Genomic DNA, 20693 nt, shown 5'->3' with positions numbered 1-20693 from the left:
TTTACGTGCAGTAGCCCATTTCATTTTTGAAGCAGCTCTGCGAAGTTGAAACTTTTGCCTACCTGCCCTCTTTGTTTGATGAAGACCCTAGGGTCTAGAGAGGCGAAGTCACATGCGCGGGTTCCACTGAGGTGGCAGAGCTGGGTCAGAAACCCAGATGTCCCAACGCCCTGCCCAGGACCTTCACCACACAGCAGCAGCCATGGAGGGCTGTAGCTTACCTTGGCCTCAAGGAGAGGTTACACCCTGGGTTCTGTGGGAAGGAGGTACCTGGCAGAGGAGGAAATGGGCCTCAGAACCAAGTCCTTCCCCAGGGGGAGGATAAAACCTATAATTAATTAAGCACCTCCTGGGTGCTGGGCTTTATCCTCTGTGGTTTGAATGAATTAGTTCATTTCATTTTCAAAATAGCTCAGTGCCTCAGGTCTTCTTATCCTCTTCTCACAGGTGAGAAAGGTAAAACACAAGGCCCACATCCTAGGTGGTGGAGCCAGGATTATGCCAAAGCTCACAATCTTTCTAGGATACTGTGACTTTACCGGAGGCCATGGCTACCAGCAGCCAGCCAGCTCTGCCAGAGACCACAGCCACCCTTTGCACCATCCCACTGGGTAGAGCAGGGCCCACCTTCTCCATGCCAGGCAGCTGCAAAGGCCCCTGCACCATTTCTACCACTTGGTTCAATTCCCAGATGGGGCTGAGCCCCTTACCGAGCTGGTAGGTGTATAAGAATGAATAAGAAAAAATAAAGTCTCCTGCAGCAGCTGGATTTACGTAAAAAAAAAAAAAAAAATAGGCTGAGTGTGGTGACTCATGTCTATAATCCCAGCACTTTGGGAGGCCAAGGTGGGCAGATCTCTTTTATTTATTTATTTAAGAGATGAGGTCTCACTATGTTGCCCTGGCTGGTCTCAAACTCCTGGGCTTAAGCGATCTGCCCGCCTCAGTCTCCCAAATTGCTGGGATTACAGGTGTGAGCCACCGCACCCAGCCCGGGTGGATCTCTTGAGCCCAGGAGTTCAGACCAGCCTGGACAACATGGTGAAATCTTGTCTCTCTTTTTAAAAAAAAAAAATTTAAAAAATAAGTAGTAAAGAGAATTTCAAGCACTGTGCTGAGAAAGGAAGGGTGATTTCCATCTAGGGGTGTAAGATGAGATACCACAGAGGAGTTGGTGTCTGAGTTGGGCTTGGAAAAATAAGAAAGTAGGTCTCCTTTCCCATAGCAGGAAACAATGTCTTGCCTTTGAGGTGGAGGTGGGAGTTAGGGCATGTTTTCTCTAGCAAAGACCCCAGCTCCTCCATAAAAGCAGGCAGCTTCCTCCAAGCAAGTGCATTGACTAGAAATATTTTCTAGAAAATGATAAGAAGGGGCCACAAGCAGCTGCAGATGACTTAGTGAGTTGGGATTGGCAGGCACCTTCTTAGGGCCTGTAGAGATAATGTCACATAATAGGGATTGGCTGTTGCCAGAAGAGTGGATAACAGGGAGCCTTTGGGAGGGGGACAAGGCCAAATTTCTCAATGACAGGTAACTAACCTGCTCCGCAAAGGCTCAAACTTAAACTTGGAGAAGAAAGGGTCTGTCCACAGTGCTGGGGCAGCTACAACCAGTAGGACCCACAGAGAAGCTGGGCAGAACTGGCAACATAATTTGCAGGGCCCAGTGCAAAAGGAAAATTGGTACAAAAATCTATTCAAAAACTGTTCAGAATTTTGAGAGTGACAGCAGAGCACGAAACCCACCTTGGGAACCCTAGTAAGCGTAGGTCACAGGCTCATGAAGCCAGCCCTGAAGTGTGGGCTAGGGAGAGCAAGCAAGGGATAAGGCCACAGGAAGAGCGGCCACAGGAGCCTTCTGACCTAATGGTCTGATCAAAATGAAGAGAACCCATAAACACAGGTGGGTAATCCTGAGACACAGCCAGGGCCACACTCAGCCTTTCCTAGATGTACCACTGAGGCCTTTGTAGCTCTCCCAACCACTCAGTCCACCCCAGCCAACCGGCATTCTCCAAGGGTCCAGGTCTAGCCCTATTTGGCAGATAGAAGGCATTTAAATTTCACCTCTCTATGTTGGGGGAGCTCTAAATGCTAGGAAAAGATGTCAAGCCTGGAGACCATCTGGGGAAAAGGCCTCCGGAGCTGTTTCTTTAATTTAGAGAACTGACAACTGAGGGTGGGGGCCTTTGGCAAGTACAAAGGGTGATGGCCCAGAAAAGAATCAAAGTATTAACAACGGGCTCCACTGGCACTGGCCTCCTGTCCCCCGCCCTGGGGTTCATGTGGCTGGGAAGCCTGATGTCTCTGTTTCAACAGTGGGATCAAAACTGGCTTTCAGAGCAACATAAACCAGGGGTAATTTTTAGCACAGACATAACTTTCTAGTTCCTTTTCCCTACCCCTCATTTTTCAGTTGACTTTAAAGAGGCCGCAGAGAACTGAAAAACAAATCAAAAGTTTAAAGAGACAAATGCAAAAATGCAAACTGGGTAAGGGGACAGAGCCACCAGCTGGACAAAACGTGCCTGGAAAACAGCATCCTCTGCTTGGCAGGTGCCAGGGATTTATAGTTGAGTTTTGCAGACGTTTCGTCACGTTATGAGCCAGCTCAGGAGACCCGCACAATTCTGCTTATGTGAAAGAACAAACTAGCTGATAAAAGTCAGCTGTTGCCTATAAACACACTATGGGGATTGCAATTCAGTAGAGGATTTATTAGTCTGGGCACTCCATACAAATTAAGAACTGCTCCACGTGTTTCAATCAGAAGAGACGAGCCAGAGCAGATAGGGTTGCTCCCCGCTCACATGATGGCCAACAGGCCACACTGACCCCCACCCCATCACTTACTCTACTAGAGACCAGAGGGAAGATTCTTGCTGAAATTAAGTCACAGAGGATCTAGTCTCACATTCCCCTATCTCTCCTCCTACAAAAACTCACAAACATAATCAGTCGCTCTCTCCATCCACTGCATTCCCCACACATCCTTCACAATAGCCCTCATCAAGGGCTTGCAGATCTGCCTGGCCTACTAGATCATGGACTTCTTTGATTTATCTCTGTATTGCTAATGATGAATTCTGTGCTGGGCACACAGGGAGGCCTCAGAATGAATGGATATGGATGCGACAGGCTCTAAAGCCCCATATACATAGGTTATGACCATCCCACCCAAACAGCATGGAGGGGCGGGGGGAGCAATGCTGCTGAGGTACCTGTTGGACTTGAGGACTGTCAACAAAAAGGGAAGGAGAGGTGCAGTGAGGACATTATGAAGGTGTTTCTTCCCCAGAGAAGGGCCGTCTTTGTGGCTACTCTACCCAGCCATCAATCTCTGTGCTAACTGCTGCTTTTTCTCAGGATGAAGGCTCTTTCTTAAGGAATGGCCCTGCAACAGAATGAAGGGTACTTATTAAGGGTGCAGATATCTGGCCCCTCCCCATACATACTAGATCGGAATCTCTGGGCTGAGGCCCTATAGTCTCGGAAAAATGACTTTCCTTTGGTCTATGTGGAAACCAAGAAGAAGCCTTCCAGGAAGGATGGGGAGGAGGAGAGTGCCTGGAAAGGGTACCCCTGTCATTCCTTCAGAAGCACTGGCTTTCCCCTACCAGGCCCTGGCATCAAGGGCGAAAGTGTAAGACTCTGGTGAACCATGCCAGGATTTGCTCCAACCCTCTTGGTTATGGGATCAGAAGGGAGGGTAACTGGCAAGGTTGCGACTGTCCTGGAAGAGGCTTGGATACTTCATGTGTCACTGCCAAGTTGGATGGGGGTAGCTCTGCACTGCAGGATCCATGTCCTGTGCAGGGCTGGGTATCAGAAAACCTCACTCTTGTTACCGCTGAGTAGATGTTAGACATGTTCTTGCCTTCCGTGGCAGAGAGGGATCAGTGGTGTGGGGGAAAGCACCTTGCACCAGAACCAAGCAAGCCCTGGTGCAAATTCTGGCAACAACACTTTCAAATCAAATCAGAAGTTTAAAGAGGCAAGTGCAAAAATGGAAACTGGGTAAGGGGACAGAGCCACCAGCTGGACAAAAAGTGCCTGGAAAACAGCATCCTCTGCTTGGCAGTGGCCAGGAATTTATAGTTGAGTTTTGCAGATGATTCATCACGTTACGAGCATTTAGAAAACTTACCAGGTCTCTGTCTCAGTCTCCTCATCTACCTGATGGAAGTAAGTATACTTGTTTCAATACTTGTTGAGGGTTTAAAAAGATATTAAAGAGCCTAGCACAGAGCTATACACTTAGTGAGTGACTAATAAAGCTTAAGTGAATTTCAATCCCTTAAATGCTGATAAATGTACCAAAAGCCCTCACTACTCCTCTCACTTAAACCTTACAACCCTGTAAGGACATATCATCACTTGTACTTATACAGATGAGAAAATAGACTTAGGGGAAATTATTTGCCCAAGTAATGGCTAGCTAAAGGCTGAGCTGAGACTTGAACCCAGGTCTAGGTTCTCTCCTTCCCCTTATCCCCAAACCTGCTCCCTGAAATGTGCACTCTCCCTCCCTTCTCATAGGGAAATGGAATTATAAATGATCCAATGTTTGAGCAGGTTGGGAAGGTACCTGGCTTCTCATCCCAATTAAAGTCAGATGTAATACAATCCCCATAGAGCCTGGGCTCTCCTTGGGCAGGCAGGAGTCCTTCTCTTTAGGGCCCAGGCAACCCAGCAGCTTGAGACAACCCTTTCTCTGAGAGAAGAATCTGAAGGTCAGTTTCTAGATGTGGGTGGGGAGGGACAGGATAGAGGGAAACCAAAACTCTTCATTTCATCCCAAGACTGTCTTACACAGACAGAGCAAGAGGTTCTGACCCAGCTGAGGAGAAACAGAGAACAAAACTCACATTGATGTCTTCATTCATAAGCCAGTGGCATACATAAAGGAGGAGCACCAGAAGTATTCCCATTGTGGTGATGCTCCCTGAATTAGTTATCAATTTAATGATTCCAGTAAAAATACTGACAATTTTTTTTTGTTGTTGGAAGGTGGTGGGATTAGCTAAATGGAAAATTCCAGGGGATCGGGGGAAGGCCTAATGAACAAGAGTGGGAGTGCAGGGGGGTTGCTATTATAAAATCAATAGATATTAAGACTTTGGAAACAAATGTCTACCCTAAGGGGCTATTTAAGTAAATTATAGTTTACCCACACAACAGAAATCTGTGCAACTGTTTTTAAAAAAAAAAATGTAAGGAAGCTCTTTATATAGAATGAACTCCAGTAAGTAGGAAAGAACAAGGTGCAAAAGTGGGTATATGGTATGTTACCATTCATATAAAACGAAGGGAGGTTTCTTTGTTGTAGTGATTATCTATTGCTGTGGAACAAATGGCCCCCAAACTCAGTGATTTGGAACATTTATTATCCCAGTGTACATGGATCAGGAATCTGGGCAGAGCTTGGCTGGCCGCCTTTGGCTGGGATCTTCAAGAGCTGTAGTCAAGCTGTCAGCTGCAGCTGTGGACCCATCAGAAGGTTCAGCTGGGAGGGAGGATCTGTTTCCAAGTTCACTCATATGGTTGTCGGCAGGCATTGGTCTCTCACACGAGTCTCTCCACAGGGCTGCCTCACAGCATCGCAGCTGCCTTTCCCCAGGATGGCTGATCCCAGAGAGAGAGAGCACCCAAGACGGAAGCTGCAGTCTTTTTTACCTATTTCAGAAGTGACATCCAACACTTGTGTAGTATTCTATTCATGAGAAGTATATCTGTAAGTCCAGCCCGTATGGAAGGGGAGGGGAGTACACAGGGGCATGAACACCACAGGTCGGAGCACTGGGGGCTGCCTTTGAGGACACCTGCCCACCACACTCACACAGGCAAATAGTATTTCTGGAAGGATACACAAGAAACATCCAATATGGGTTGTTTTCAGGGAAGGGAATTGGGAAACTGGGGGAGAAGACTTTTTAACTGAATATACCATTGTTCTTTTAGAGACAGGGCCTCACTCTGTTGCCCAGGCTAGGGTGAAGTGGTATGATCATGGTTCACTGTAACCTCAAACTCCTGGGCTCAAGTGATCCTCCCGCCTCAGCCTCTCAAATAGCTAGGACTATAGGCACACACCACCACACATGACTCTTTTATTTATTTATTTTGTATTATTTTATTTATTTATTTATTTATTTATTTAAGACAGAGTCTCACTCTGTCGCCCAGGCTAAAGTGCAGTGGCATGATCTCGGCTCACTGCAACCTCCACCTCCCAGGTTCAAGCAATTCTCCTGCCTTAGCCTCCTTAGCAGCTGGGACTAAAGGTGCGCACCACCATACCCAGCTAATTTTTGTGTTTTTAGTAGAGACAGGGTTTCACCATGTTGGCCAGGATGGTCTCAATCTCTTGACCTCATCTGCCAGCCTGGGCCTCCCAAAGTGCTGAGATTACAGGTATGAGTCACCACGCCCGGCCCTTTTTTATTTTTTTGTAGAGACAGAGTCTCACTATGTTGCTCAGGCTGGTCTAAACTCCTGACCTCAAGCCACCCTCCCACCTCGCCCTCCCAAAGTGCTGGGATAAGCCATTGTGCCCAGTCTAAATATGCTCTTGCATACCTTTTTTACAATATTGATGTATCACTTACTCAAAAAATAAAGCAGGCCGGGTGCGGCGTGCAGTAGCTCACACCTGTAATCCCAGCATTTTGGGAGGCGGAAGCAGGCAGATCACTTGAGGTCAGGAGTTCAAGACCAGCTTGGCCAACATAATGAGACCTTGTCTCTACTAAAAATACAAAAATTAGCCGGGCATGGTGGTAGTTCACCTGTAATTGCAACTACTTGGGAGGCTGAGGCAGGAGAATGACATGAACCTAGGAGGCACAGATTGCAGTGAGCTAAGATTGCGCCTCTGCGCTCCAGCCTTGGTGACAGAGTGAGACTCCATCTCAAAAAAATAAACAAAAAGGATTTTAAATTTAAAAAGAACAGTGAGGCCGGGCGCGGTGGCTCAAGCCTGTAATCCCAGCACTTTGGGAGGCCGAGGCGGGCGGATCACGAGGTCAGGAGATCGAGACCATCCTGGCTAACACGGTGAAACCCCGTCTCTACTAAAAATACAAAAAAAAACTAGCCGGGCGCGGTGGCGGGCGCCTGTAGTCCCAGCTACTCAGGAGGCTGAGGCAGGAGAATGGCGTAAACCCGGGAGGCGGAGCTTGCAGTGAGCTGAGATCCGGCCACTGCACTCCAGCCTGGGTGACAGAGCAAGACTCCGTCTCAAAAAAAAAAAAAAAAAAAAAAAAAAGAACAGTGAAAAGGATGGCATTTTAACAGACAAAAAGCTAAGAGGGAACAAAATAAAAAGAATAACAATTATACTTAAATACTATATAGTTATTACTGAGCACTATAAACATGCTTGTTTCTACTTAGCCATTTCTTGTTTCTATGAGGGAAGTTTAAAAATCTCTTTATTGGCCAGGTGAGGTGGCTCACACCTATAATCCTAGCACTTTGGGAGGCCAAGGTGGGTGGATCACATGGTCAAGAGATTGAGACCATCTGGCTAACATGGTGAAACCCCGTCTGTACTAAAAATACAAAAAATTAGCCAGGCGTGGTGGCAGACACCTGTAGTCCCAACTACTGGTGAGGCTGAGGCAGGAGAATGGTATGAACCTGGGAGGCGGAGTTTGCAGTGAGCCAAGATCGCGCCACTACACTCCAGCCTGGGTGACAGAGCAAGACTCCGTCTCAAATAAATAAATAAATAAATAACCTCTTTATTATACATACATACACATAAGCAAGCAACTCCCATTTGTAGAGCAAAATACAAACACTTGAGCTGGGATTCACAATCCTCTTCGCAATTTGGTTCCAGTCCACCCTTCCTGACCCATTTCCTACCATCCTTCCATCCTTCTATGAACTCGTTATCTGCGATACTGCACTATTATTTGCCAGTTCTGGTGGGTAAAGGCAACAAGCACAATGTCTGGCATGCAGCAAACTTTCATCCAGTGTTGGCTTCCATTCTACCTCAAACACTGCCTTTGCTTAGACTGTCCCCTGTGCATGGAATGCCCTGCACCCCTCTCCTAGCCCCACGTAAAATTCCCTTCAAGGCCTACCTCAAATGTTACTGTCACCAAGGAGTCCCACAGGCAATTAGTTATCACCTCTAGTCTCCCACAGCACCTGTTTTTACCTTAACTATAACACTTTTATTATTGTATTGCAACTTAAATCTCTGCAACCCAAAGCCTGGTCCTTGGACTGTCAGCATCGACATTAGCTGGGACTTCGTTTGAAATGAAGAATGTGGGCCCCATTCCAGACCTACAGAATCAGAATCTGAATTTTAACAAGATATCAGTGATTTATTGGCACATTAATCTTTCCCTGGTTGAACTGTAAAGCTTTCCAGGGCTCTCTTTCATCTCTGTCCCCAGAGCCCAACATAAGACTTGACACTCAAATGTTTTTAAAGTTTTATTTACAATACTCATGCATCAGATAGATTTTTTTAATTTCTGGAAAAATAAACACACATTATTAATAATAGTTATCTGGTAGGTAGATAATGGTATATTTCTATGTAACGTTTTAATTTTTTATAATCAATGTATTACCTTTGCAGATGGAAAACATGAAGATTTGGGAAAATGCATGTAAAATGTAAGATAAAATGTAAATTTTAAGATATAATACATTCACAAAAGGTATAATTGTGTTGAGCTACATTTACAGATATAAAAAGACAAGCAAATTACATTAGGTTTTTTAAAAAAGACAATCTAACACAATGTATCGATGATACCACATTTGTTCTTCAAAAAATTTTGTGAATTGGCTGGGTACGGGGGCTCACACCTGTATTCCCAACACTTTGAGAAGCTGAGGTGGGAGGATCCCTTGAGCTCAGGAGTCTCAGCTGGGCAATATAGTGAGACCTCATCTCTATTTAAAAAATTTTTTGAAAAGACACTGAAAAGATACATATCAAAATATCTCTAATGAAGTTTATTTTGCAATTTTCTACATTCTAATTTTTTCTAGTTTTCCTATGATCTTTATAAAAGCATATCACTTATAATAAGAAAATAGTTATTTTCATTTTTGAAAAATATCTATGCCCTTTATTAAGCCCCTTTACATTCAATGACCAAGATTTCTACCACACCCTGGGAAGCTGCAAGTTCTGAAAGTAACAGGCCTTACATAGATGAAGGCAGCGGTCCTAGGAAATGTAACCCCGATGGACTGACTCTGGGCTGGCATTCTCCCACCCCTGCAGCTGCTCCAGACTCAGAGGAATATGGCAAGTCAGATACCAGCTTTGGCCAAAAAGAAAACCCTGTCATCTTAGGAGTCTCACCATGCCCATTTACTTCCTCTGAGATGGTAACAGCAATAGGCAAACACTTCAAAGATGAAGCATTCAGAATGATTCATGCTATACCACCTCCCCTTGGTGGCAGGCTATGGAAATTGGCTTGATGATAACTATTGCAATTGGTCAAAAAAAGAAAAAAAATTTTTTTTTAGACGGAGTCTCTCTGTTGCCAGGCTGGAGAGCAGTGGCCCGATCTTGGCTCACTGCAAACTCTGCCTCCCAGGTTCAAGCAAATCTCCTGTCTCAGCCTCCTGAGTAGCTGGGACTACAGGCATGCACCACCATGCCCGGCTAATTTTTGTATTTTTAGTAGAGACAGGGTTTCACCATGTTGGCCCAGGATGGTCTCGATCTCTTGACCTTGTGATCCGCCCGCCTTGGCCTCCCAAAGTGCTAGGATTAAAGGTGTGAGCCACCATGCCCAACCAAAATTTTTAAAATATATTTTCTGTCAAAATCACCCTTACTTCTTCAAATCATCAAAACCACTTTTCTTTTGTCAAGGATTCAGGTATTAACAAAAGACACAAAACTAGGACCTGCTTTCAACAGACAATGCTTTGGATGATGCCAAGGGCAGTGGGGCTCTTTGCCTCCTGTTCTTGCCTCCCACCTATTCAAGTCTACAATGGAGGCAAGGCACTGTGTTCTTCAGCACCACCTTGCCTGCTGTCTATCTCCATCCACATTCCTGGCCTCAGAAAAGGGCAAGGCGTGGCTCACATACTCTCAGCCATGGCCTGGTGTGCAGCAGCTCCAACATCAGACATCTAAGCACTAATTCTCCCCAAGACCCAGTTCTCAGGTTCGAGACATTGATATTTCAAATATATCAGATTGAAATACTGAAGTTTCTTTAGAAATATCAGGGTGCAGCAATGTCAGTCTTCAACTGTGGTGCCGTGGTCTCCAGATAAACACAGCTTCCTTACTCTTCCAGGAAGAAGAAAACATTGAATAGGATGTGTGAAATAGAAAGAGAGAGAAACTGGCATTATCACCTCTCCCGAGAACATAGAACACACAGAAGCACAGCAAGGGCATCTTTCTAGTGCTTCCAAAGAGGTGAGCCACAGGGAGAGAAAGGAGGAGAGGAGACCTGAAGGAAGAACACAATCCAGTACCTTGTACAGGATCTCGGTGTTCATTCGGTCCCAGGCCTTGGACAAAGCTTGGGTGTTTGCCAAGTCTCCCCACTGAATAGAGGAAAGAAGATACTTTCTCTTCAGATACCTTTCTGGAAGTTGAGGACTGCTCAAAAGAAAATGAAATATGCTGAAGGGAAAAAAAAACACCCTAGTGAGAACCAGAGGGAGCTATAAAAGTGAAAGTGCAGATATCCTTACATTTTACCAGGTGGGCCTGATTCACCCAGGCTACAAATATTTCCTGAGCAACTGTTTACTAATATGGCTTTGTGCTACAGGGAAAGAGGAAGGAAACCATCTCTGAAATTTGGGATCTCAGCATGGTGAGGACAAAACCAGATCCTGAGAAGAAAGAACAAAAGTGACATGAAAGGTAAAGCTCAGTGGAGGTCCAAAGGATAAATACAACTAATTCAGAGGACAGCAGGGACACTCCAGCTGGTAGGAAACATAAACAAAGGCACAGAAGCAGAGATGCATAGAATGAATTCAGGGAAAGCAAATCTTCCAGTCATGGATGCCACAAGGAGAGCAGTCGGAAAGGCTGAAAGGTGAACTGAGCCAAAACAGAAAGAATACTGCCAGGGCATTGATCCATACCATAGCTGGCTCCCAGCTTTGAGAAGGCCTCAAAGTTGTCAGCAATGTCCTCGTTTTTGATGTCCATTTTGATGTCCACCTCATATCTCGTGCCCCCAGGCGTGCTGAGCCTGCAGCTTGTTAAGAATCTTTGTGGCATCAAAGCCAGCCTCATTGCACAGCTGGTGTGGGGTAATCTCCAAGGCCTTTGCATATGCCCCAATCAAGAGCTGCTGTTTTCCTGGAATAGCCCTTGGAGAATCCTGAAGGTAAAGAGCTCCCTCTCAATGACGCCGCCACCAGCCACCACTGACTCATTCCTGATGGCATCATGCAGGGACCGCTCTGTCTCCTCCATAAACTGCTTGGCACCGCCACAGAAGATGAAGGTGCATGTCTTGGCCTTGGGGCAGCCAATAAAAAAATGGTACCTCTCACCTTTAAATCTGGGTCTCTTCAAACACCTAGCATCGACCCAACACATCTGCTGAGAAAGCATTCGCACTGGTCTGGATTGAGACTTCACAGGCCATCACCATCCTCTTCAGATTATCCTCAGGTACTCGGCCAGCACAGAACATGTCCCTGTCAGCAAAGTACTGGGTGGCCACGTCCCCAGTGGGGAGTTTGGACAAGACAACTTTGGCTCCAGAATGATGGATCCTCTCTAACTTGTCATAGAGAATGTTCTACTCGGCATCAACAATCTGATAATCCTCAACTGTGTGGACTCTTATCTCAGTATTATCTTTCTCAGCTTTCCACTGGAGCTCAGTATTCAAAAGGGCAATCTTGGCCAGGCATGGTGGCTCATGCCTGTAATCTCAGCACTTTGAAAGGCCGAGGTGGGCAGATCATGAGGTCAGGAATTTGAGACCAGCCTGACCAACATGGTGAAACCCCGTCTCTACTAAAAATACAAAAATTAGCCAGATGTGGTGGTGCATGCCTATAATCTCAGGTACTCAGGAGGCTGAGGCAGGAGAATCACTTGAACCCAGAAGGCAGACGTTGCAGTGAGCCGAGATCAGGCCACTGCAGTCTAGCCTGAGCGACAAGAGCAAAACTCCATGTCAAAAAAAAAAAAAAAAAGGCAATCTTGGGGTCGTAGTATTTTTGAGGGGGTTGCATTTCAAACCCAGCATAAGAGAAAGTATTCTTGAATGCAACAACAGCTACCAACTGAGAATCCTCGAGGGCTCCACCCTGTACCTTCTTGATTCCAATCATTTTAAGCTGCAGCAAATCATTGAGCATCATCACTGCCTCCACCACCATCTTAGCAAAGAAAATTTCTGCTGCGAGATCAGCGTGGAGCTCAGAGCGGTCCTAGCACACTACTCCAGAAGCTTCCTCTGCTCCACTTTATCTCCCTCCTTCACAGTCACAGCAAATCTCTCTGATCTTGTTAACTGCCAACTGGGTGGCTATGCAGAAAGCTCGAATGTGAGCTAAGGGTGTAAACCATCCTTCACCTACAGTTTCACCTGCTTCAGAAACTCTGCAGCCAGCAACGTCAGTGAGGTGGTGCCATCACTGACCTCAGTGTCTTGGGATTTGGTAATGTCCACTAAAGTCTTTGCTGCAGGATGGACAACATGAAGAAGTTTCAGAATTATGGCCACTTCATTAGAAATTGTTGCTTTGCCTCTGCCATCCACAATAAGCTCGTCGATGCCATGGGCACCCAGAGTGGTTCTTACAGCCTTAGCAATCACCTGGCAGGCACTGAGGTTATTCACAAGCTGGGAGATGCCTTGGGAGCTATCAGTTCCCTCTTTCAATAGGATGACTAGTGTGGGCATCATTTTGGAAGCTTATTCAGCAGCCTGTTACTCTCCTCTCTTCTCTGTGACCGGTCTGCCCAACAACCCACCTAATTTTTTACTTTTTAATAATCGCCATTCTGGCTGGTATGAGATGGTATCTCACTGTGGTTTTGATTTGCATTTCTCTGATGATTAGAGATGTTCAGAATTTTTTCATGTTTGTTGACCACTTGTATTTCTTCTTTTGAGAATTGTCTGTTCATGATTTTTGCCCACTTTTTAATGGGATTATTTGGTTATTGCTTGTTGAATTAAGTTTCTTATAGATTCTGAATATTAGATCTTTGTTGGCTGTACAGCTTGCAAATATGTTCTCCCATTCTGTAGGTTGTCTGTTTACTCTGTTGATAGTTTCTTTTTGCCCTGCAGAAGCACTTCAGTTTAATTAGGTCTCACTTGTCAATTTTTGGTTTTGTCGCAATTGCTTTTAAGGACTTGTTATAAATTCTTTCCCAATGTCCAGAATGGTATTTCTGAAAATTTCTTCTAGGATTCTTATAGTTTGAGGTCTCATATTTAAATCTTCAATCCGGCCGGGCGTGGTGACCCACACCTGTAATCCCAGCGTTTTGGGAGGCCAAGGCAGGTGGATCACCTGAGGTCAGGAGTTCGAGACGAGCCTGGGCAACATGATGAAACTCCATCTCTACTAAAAACACAAAATTTAGCTCAGCATAGTGGCAGGCACCTGTAATCCCAGCTACTCAAGAGGCTGAGGCAGGAGAATTGCTTGAACCCAGGAGGCGGAAGTTGCAGTGAGCTGAGATCATGCCACTGCATTGTAGCCTGGGCGACAAAAGCAAGATTCCTCAAATAAAATTTAAAAATTTTTCTGCATATAAATAGCCAACTATCCCAGCACCATTTATTGAATAGGGAGTACATTTTCCCATTGCTTGTTTGTGTCAACTTTGTCAAAGATCAGATGGCTGCAGATGTGCAGCTTTATTTCTGGATTCTCTATTCTGTTCCAGCCATTATCCTAAGTGAATTAATGCAACAACCGAAAACCAAATACTGCATGTTCTCACTATGTACCAGTACTGTGCTGTTTTGGTTACTATAGTCTTACAGGATAGCTTGAAGTCAGGGGATGTGATGCCTCTGCTTTTTTTTTTTTTTTTTTTCCTTAGGATTGCTTTGGCTAATGGGGCTGTTTCTGAGTTGCATATGAATTTTAGAATAGTTTCCTTCTAATTGTGTGAAAAACAACATTGGAAGTTTGATAGGAATAGCATTCAATCTTTAGATTGCTTCGGGCAGCATGGCCACCTTTAATGGTACTGATTCTTTCAACCTATGAGCATGGAATGTTCTTCCATTTGCTTGTGTCATCTATGATTTCTTTCAGCAGGATTTTGTGGTTATCCCTGTAGAGATCTTTCATCTCCTTGGTTAGATGTATTCCTAGGGGTGTGTGTATGTTATAAATGGGATTGCATTCTTGATTTGGCTCTCAGCTTGAACGTTATTGGTGTATAGAATAACTAATTTTTGTACATTGATTTTGTATCCTGAAACTTTACTGAAATCATTTATCAATTCTAGGAGTCTTTTGGCAGACTCTTTAAGGTTTTCTAGTTATTATCATATGAACAGTAAAGAGAGAGAGCTTGATTTTTTTTCCTATTTGGATGTCTTTTCTTTGTTTCTGTTGCCTGATTGCTCTGGCTATGACTGCTGGTGCTATATTGAATAGAAGTGGTGAGAGTGAGCATCCTTGTCTTGTTCCTGTTCTTAAGGGGAATGTTTCCAGCTTTTGCCCATTCAGTATGATGTTGGCTGTGGGTTTGTCATAGACGGCTCTTATTGTTTTGAGGTACGTTCCTTCAATGACTAGTTTGTTGAGAGTTTTTGCCATGAATGTATGTTGGATTTTATTGAAAGCTTTTTCTGCATCGATTGAGATGATCATATGGTTTTTGCTTTTAATTCTGCTTATGTGGTGAATCATATTTATTACTATGCGTATGTTAAACCACCTTGCATCCCAGGAATAAAGAAAATATGCAGCTATTGTCAGGCAGTGGACAACAGACAGTGCAAGACTGCTATCCTTGAGAGAGGGGAAATTCCCATGGTGAGTTCTACAACTGTCTGCCTGGGGACAGTTCCCCATGGTGCAATGAGCTGAAGTCCAAGCAGAGCACAGGGGTCTCGCTAAGCATAGAAGGGAGAGATCAGAGCTTGGGGCAGCTGAAGTGGCTGGAACTTGCAGGACAGGTCACCGAAGAGGGAATTGGTAAGTGGAGAGGAGGGGCAGAAGTCTGTGTGGGAGTCTTTGGCCAAGTGGTGCATGCTCAGAGTGAGACTTCCTAAAGCCTGCCAGAGAACCACTGCTATGAGGTTGAAACAGAGACAGTAGAGGCAAAGCAGTGTTGCAGGACACTGGGGGAGGAGAGAGGACAGATGTTGTTAGTATTTTATTAACACCATGAACATCCTAAGGCCATTGCTTAGAAATAAGGGTCATGTCCCAGAGTGAGATCTACCCAATAAAGCATAAAATCAATCCCTATCAAGATGAGCAGAGGAGACAGAGTTTTGAGGCTGCATTTAGAAAGTCACAGGAACTGATCTATCCACAGATTTACCTAATAGAGCATAAAACCAAGCCTTCTAAAGTTCAAGATGGTTAACAGGTCATTGAATTGCCTACTGGAACAAAAATCAACACAGTTCGGAGGAAGATAACAGAATCCAGAGTTTCTACAATGTGTCATCAGTGATAGCCAAGATATAATAATGAAAAATCTCTGGACAGTATGGCGGTTTTGAGAAATGGTTGCCAATTCTTTGACACACTTCCCATCAAGAGGCAGAGTCTCTGTCTTTTCCCCTTGATTCTTGGTGGATGCTATAGTCTGGATGTGTCCCCCAAAATTCACATGTCAGAAACTTAATCCCCAGTGCAACAGTGTTGGGATGTGAGGCATTTTGGGAGATGTTTAGTCAGACCACTCAGGCCAATGGTGTGAGAAAGCCAAGCCACATGTTGGTAGTAAAGCCAGTGGGCCTAGATATCAAATCATCCTAACCCCGGCATCAGACATGCTAGTAAAGGAATGTCCATGTAATTCCACCAAGAATCGAGTCACCACTTTCTGGTCTTTCCAGCCACGGAACAGAGACAAACAATACTTATTGTGCCCTCTCCAAATTTCCTGACCCACAGAATCTATGAGAACCCACAAAACGGTTGTTGTTTTAAACCATTAAGCTTTGGGGTAGTTGTTTTGTTTTGTTTTACAAAGCAAAAATAATCAGTGCAACCTGCAAAGTAGCAGGAAAATGTTACTCAAGGAAAAAAGCAGTCAATAAAAACAAACTCTGAACTAATCCAGATGTTGGATCTAGCAGACAAAGCTTTACTACGTACACAGTCATTGATGTCATCCGAAAAGAGAAACAGTTTTATTTCTTTCTCTCTAGTCCTCTCCAGTGTCTGGTCCCTACCCCTTTCCTATCACCTATTCAATCAGAAATACTGTCAGCTTCCAGTATTTTATAGGTGCCATGGAAACTTAGGTGCTTGGGCATTGAGTATTTCTTTTTTGGCAAAGGGAATGATCTTCAGACTAACCAGAGAGAACAAACACTAGTTAGGGGAGGAACGAACATCAGGGAGTCCTAACTGCTCTCGGTGAGCCCAGGTTTCCTAATCTACATGAATGACAGCCCCAGATACCAATTTGCAAATGAGAGGACTGGACCATTGTGACCTTTGAGAGATGATGGACATTATCAAAGGTGTCTAGACTACAGAAATGGACAAAAGTTATTCCAAACATCAAGAGGGGAGTATAGTTTATTTTGCAAAGACTGTACAAGCATGTCTGCTATCAATCCTGTACAACATTCCAGCAACAGTTTTTGAGGGTCTATTTGGAAAATTCTGAAAAACAGAAACAATGCTCATCAGAACCTTAAATTGTTTACTAAATTTCCCAGTATATTTTTATTTTTTTAATTGCTGTTATAAATTGGCAAGTATGAGAATACAATAGCCTCAACTCCAAGATTTTCGATAACTTTGCATGATATGTTTGTGGAGAAGATGGAAGTATATGGGCTGGATAAGGACAACTGGGTGGATTAATAACCTAATAATTGCCGGGCACGGTGGCTCACACCTGTAATGCCAATACTTTGGGAGGCCGAGGCGGGTGGATCACCTGAGGTCAGGAGTTTGGAACAGACTGACCAACATGGAGAAACCCTGTCTCTACTAAAAATACAAAATTAGCCAGGCATGGTGGCACATGCCTGTAATCCCAGCTTCTCAGGAGGCTGAAGCAGGAGAATCACTTGAACCCGGGAAGCAGAGGTTGCAGTGAGTCAAGATCACGCATTGCATTCCAGTCTGGGCAACAAGAACAAAATTCTGTCTCTAAATAAATAAATAAATAAATACCTAATAATCATAGTCAGAGGATTCAAATTAATGAATTGATATCATAGGTCTTTAATGAAGTGTCTCAAGGCTCTCCCCTTAGCGTTCTCATAGTCCATATTTTACATATTTCTTGTATGAAGACATAGAAGGCAGGATCATCAGTTTATAGAGGATACAAAGCCAGGTGAGCAAAAAGTATCTTGAGACAGACAAAAATGGAACCACAACATGGCAAAACTTATGTGATGCAGTAAAAGCAGTTCTAAGATGGATGCTGCTATTGTCTGGATGTGTTCTCTCTAAAATTCAGGTGTTACCAATGTGACAGTGTTAAGAGGTGGGCCTTTAAGAGTTGATTAGGTCATGAGGGCTCCTCCTTCCTTGATAGGATTACTACTCTTATAAAAGAGGTTCCATGTACCATTTGACTAGCTTGCCCTTCTGCCTTCCACCATGTGAGGATGCAGCAAGAAGGCCCTCACCAGACACTAAATGCCAGTGCCTTGATCTTAAACTTCTCAGTTTCCAGAATTGTGAGAAAATAAATTTATGGTATTTATAAATGACCCAATCTCAGGTATTTTGTTATAGCAGCACAAAACAGACTAAGACAGATGTTTATAGCAATAAATGCCTAGATTAAGAAAAAAGATTCAGAAGAATATTAAGTCTAATAAAAAAATAATAAAAAAAGAAAAAAGGAAGGTCTCAAATAATGTAACTTTAAACCCCAAGGAAATAGAAAAAAAATCAAATTAAGCCCAAAATCAGCAGAAGGAAGGAAATAATAAAAATTAGAGCAGAAATACATGAATTTGAGAATAGAAAAACAATAGAAGAGATAAACAAATCTAAGAGTTGGTTTTTTGAAAAGATAAAATTGACAGACCTAGACTAGATTAATGAAAAAAGACAAAGACTCAAATGATTAAAATTATGAATGAAAGAAAGACATTACAATTGATATCACAGAAAGACACAGGATCATAAGAGACTACTATAAACAATTGTGTGCCTACAAATTGGATAACCTAGAATAAATGGGATACATTGCTAGAAACATAACCTATCAAGACTGCATCATGAAGAAAGAAATAGAATATTTCTAATAGAATATTAGAATAGACGATTAGTGAGTCAGAAGATTGAATCAACAATCAAAAATCTCCTCACAGAACACTTGGACACAGGAAGGGGAACATCACACACCAGGGCCTGTTGTAGGGTCAGGGGAGGGGGGAAAGATAGCATTAGGAGATATGCCTAATGTAAATGAAGAGTTAATGGGTGCAGCACACCAACATGACATATGTATACATATGTAACAAACCTGCACGTTGTGCACATGTACCCTAGAACTTAAAGTATAACAATAATAATAATAATAAAAATCTCCTCATGAAGGAAAGGCCTGGGTCAGATGGCTTCATGAGTAAATTCTACAAGACATTTAAAGAAGAAATAACCTCTATTTTTCTCAAGATCTTCCAAAAAAATTGAAGGGGAGGCAGCACTTCCAAACTCCTTTTACAAGGCTAGAATTACTCCCACACCAAAGCCAGATAAGAAGACTGTAAGAAAAGAAAATTACAGGCCAATATCCCCAGCGATCACAGATGCAAACATTCTTAACAAAATACCAGCAAACTGAATTCAGCAGCACATTAAAAGGATCATACACCATGATCAAGTGGGATTTATCCCTGGGATGCAAGGATGGTTCAACATGCAAAGCAATAAATGTGACATACCATATAAATATAGTGAAGGATAAAAATTATACGATCATCTCAACAGACACAGAAAAAGCATTTGACAAAATTTAGCATCCTTTTATAATAAAAACCCTCAACAGGCCGGGCATGGTGGCTCATGCCTGTAATCCCAGCACTTTGGGAGGCCGAGGCGAGCAGATCACGAGGTCAGGAGATCGAGACCATCCTGGCTAACACGGTGAAACCCCGTCTCTACTAAAAATACAAAAAATTAGCCGGGAGTGGTGGTGGGCGCCTGTAGTGCCAGCTACTCAGTAGGCTGAGGCAGGAGATGGTGTGAACCCGGGAGGTGGAGCTTGCAGTGAACCGAGATCATGCCACTGCACTCCAGCCTGTGCAGCAGAGTGAGACTTCATCTCAAAAAAAAAAAAAAAAAAAAAAAAAAGTTGAAATTAAAAATGAATAAATATGATGGCGAGGATGTGGAGAAATAGGAACTCTTCTACACTGTTGGTGGGAGTGTAAATTATTTCAACCACTGTGGAAGACAGTGTGGCTATTCCTCAAGGATCTAGAACCAGTAATACCATTTCATCCAGCAATTCCATTACTGGGTATATACCTAAAGGATCATAAATTATTCTACTATAAAAACACATACACAGGTATGTTTATTGCAGCACTGTTTACAATAGCGAAGACTTGGAACCAACCGGAATGCCCATGAATAATAGACTGGATAAAGAAAGCGTGATGTGCCAGGCAATACTATGCAGCCATACAAAAGAATGACTTCATGTCCTTTGCAGAGACATGAATGAAGCTGGAAACCATCATTCTCAAGAAACTAACACAAGAACAGAAAACTGAACACTGAATATTATCACTTATAAGTGGGAGTAGGCCGGGCGCGGTGGCTCAAGCCTGTAATCCCAGCACTTTGGGAGGCCGAGGCGGGCGGATCACAAGGTCAGGAGATCGAGACCACAGTGAAACCCCGTCTCTACTAAAAATACAAAAAATTAGCCGGGTGCGGTGGCGGGCGCCTGTAGTCCTAGCTACTCAGGAGGCTGAGGCAGGAGAATGGCGTGAACCCAGGAGGCGGAGCTTGCAGTGAGCCGAGATCGCGCCACTGCACTCCAGCCTGGGCAACAGCGTGAGACTCCGTCTCAAAAAAAAAAAAAAAAAAAAAGTGGGAGTTAACCAGTGAGAACACATGGACACAGGGAAGAGAATATCACACACTGGGGCCTGTCAGGGGGTTGGGGGCAAGGGGAGAGAGAGCATTAGGACAAATACCTAATGCATGTGGGGCTTGAAACCTAGATGTCGGGTTGATAAGTGCAGTAAACCACCATGGCAGATGTATACTTATGTAACAAACCTGCACATTCTGCACATGTGTCCAAGAACTTAAAGTAAAATGAAAACATAAAAATGAATAAATAAATTGACATGAGGCAAAAAAACGTGGGTTTAACTGACTCAGGCAAGAGAGAACTCTGCACTATAAACTCTAACCCTGCCCTACGAAAATAAACTCTAGTAATTTAAAGTAATTGTAAGGTATGTGATCATAGCTTTATAAAAATTACACATGATTCTACAAAAACCCTAACATTAAACTATGTATAATGGAATTTCAGATGATTTCCACCTTGTTCTT

General features: G+C 43.7%; 1 pseudogene; it reads right to left on the bottom strand.

Moving 5' to 3' along the window:
- Positions 1-1755: 1755 nt before the first annotated feature.
- LOC102142860 (T-complex protein 1 subunit eta-like) lies at positions 1756-12895 on the bottom strand (annotated as a pseudogene).
- Positions 12896-20693: the final 7798 nt, after the last annotated feature.

Source organism: Macaca fascicularis, chromosome 4, assembly GCF_037993035.2.
Source record: "Macaca fascicularis isolate 582-1 chromosome 4, T2T-MFA8v1.1".
Lineage (NCBI taxonomy): Eukaryota > Metazoa > Chordata > Mammalia > Primates > Cercopithecidae > Macaca > Macaca fascicularis.
The sequence above is the reverse complement of the archived record's forward strand: the minus strand, read 5'-3'. Positions and strand labels throughout refer to the sequence as shown.